Source organism: Elephas maximus, chromosome 10, assembly GCF_024166365.1.
Source record: "Elephas maximus indicus isolate mEleMax1 chromosome 10, mEleMax1 primary haplotype, whole genome shotgun sequence".
In the NCBI taxonomy this organism is placed as follows: domain Eukaryota; kingdom Metazoa; phylum Chordata; class Mammalia; order Proboscidea; family Elephantidae; genus Elephas; species Elephas maximus.
Genome location: NC_064828.1, coordinates 118,660,320 through 118,662,276, shown reverse-complemented (window position 1 = coordinate 118,662,276; position 1,957 = coordinate 118,660,320).

Genomic DNA, 1,957 nt, shown 5'->3' with positions numbered 1-1,957 from the left:
GCTGGGGTCTTCATTCCATCGAGCACCTGCTTGTTGATGGCCAACTGCATGCCACCCCCATAGCAGGCACGACCAAGGGGCAGCACCATCCTGGTTGAGAGGCCTGCTTACCAGCAAAGGCATGAAGCCCCCCATCATGCCATTAGGAGGGGTAGTCCTGGGGACGCTGGAGCAGGCTGAGGGACATGCTGTCTGAGAGGACATCTGAGGCTCCTGGGATCCACGTGGGAAAGGTTGTGTCTTCAGAGAGCTGGTTCTTTCCCATCTCTTCAATTCTCTCCCTGCCTCAAAAAACAGGAACTGAGCCAGCACTCCTTGCAGTTGGCATGGAACCTACAACCTTTTTGGAAACCAAAGAAGCGAAAGAAGTGGGGGATGGAACAGAGGCCAAAGCCTTAAATTCTGCGCCAGGGGACTGCTGTTCCCACTATTTGCAGTGGAGCAAGCCAAAGGAGAGCAAAGGACCGACTAAGTCATGATGGTATTGTAGATTTCTGGGGTGCTTTCCAGAGACTGCTGTTATGGATTAAATTGTGTCCCCCAAAATATGTGTTGAAATTCTAGCCCCTGTACCTGTGGATGCCATCCTGTTTGGAAATAGGGTGTTCTTTGTTATGTTAATGAGCTCCTACTCAAGTAGGGCAGGTCCTAAACCTAATCCTTTCTGAGTCATAAAAAGAGCAGGATAGACATGGACATACACACAGGCGGAAGACAGATGCCTCGTGAGGATCGTCTACAAGTCAAGGAAACCAGGAACACCTGGGGCTACTGACAAGGTAGGATTACTGAAGGATTCTATGGGCAAAAAATTGAATGTCACAGGAAGCATCAAAAAAAGATGGAAAGAATACAGAGTCACTCTACCAAAAAGAATTGGTTAATGTTTAACCATTCTGGAGCTAGCATATGATCAAGTACTGAAGGAAGAAGTCCAAGCGGCACTGAAGCCATTGGTGAAGAGCAAGGCTCCGGAAATTGGCAGAATATCAATTGTTTCAACAAATGGATGCAGCTCTGGAAGTACCCACCCGTCTATGCCAAGAAATTTGGAAGACAGCTACCCTGCCAGCCGACTGGGAGAAATCCATATTTATGCCTATTCCACAGAAAGGTGGTCCAACCGAATACAGAAATTATTGAACAATATCATTAATATCACACACAAACAAAATTTTGCTGAAGATCACTCAAAAATGGTTGCAGCAGTACAACAGGGAGCCTCCAGAAATTCAAGCCGGATTTAGAAGAGGTCATAGAATGAGAGATATTATTGCTGATGTCAGATGGATCTTGGCTGAAAGCAGAGACTATCAGAAAGATGTTTACCTGTGTTTTATTGACTATGAAAACGCATTTGACTATGTGGATCATAACAAATTACAGATAACACTGGGAAGAATGGGAATTCCAGAACACTTAATTGTGCTCCTGAGGAACCTGTACATAGACTAAGAGGCAGACGTTAGAACAGAACAAGGGGATACTGTATGATTCAAAGTCAGAAAAGGTGAGGGTTGTATCCTGTCACCATATTTATTCAATCTGTATGCTGAACAAATAATCCAGGAAGCTGGACTATATGAAGAAGAGCGGGGCATCAGGATGGGAGGAAGACTCATTAACAACCTGCATTATGCAGATGACACAATCTTGCTTGCTGAAAGTGAAAAGGACTTGAAGCACTTACTAATGAAGATCAAACACCACAGCCTTCAGTATGGATTGCACCTCAACATAAAGAAAACAAAAATCCTCACAACTGGACCAATGAGCAACATCATGATAAACAGAGAAAAGATTGAAGTTGTCAAGGATTTCATTTTACTTGGCTCTACAATCCATATCCGTGGAAGCAGCAGTCAAAAAATCAAGTATTGCATTTGGCAAATCTGCTGCAAAAGACCTCTTTAAGTGTTAAAGAGCAAAGACGTCCGTTTGAGGACTAAGGTGCACC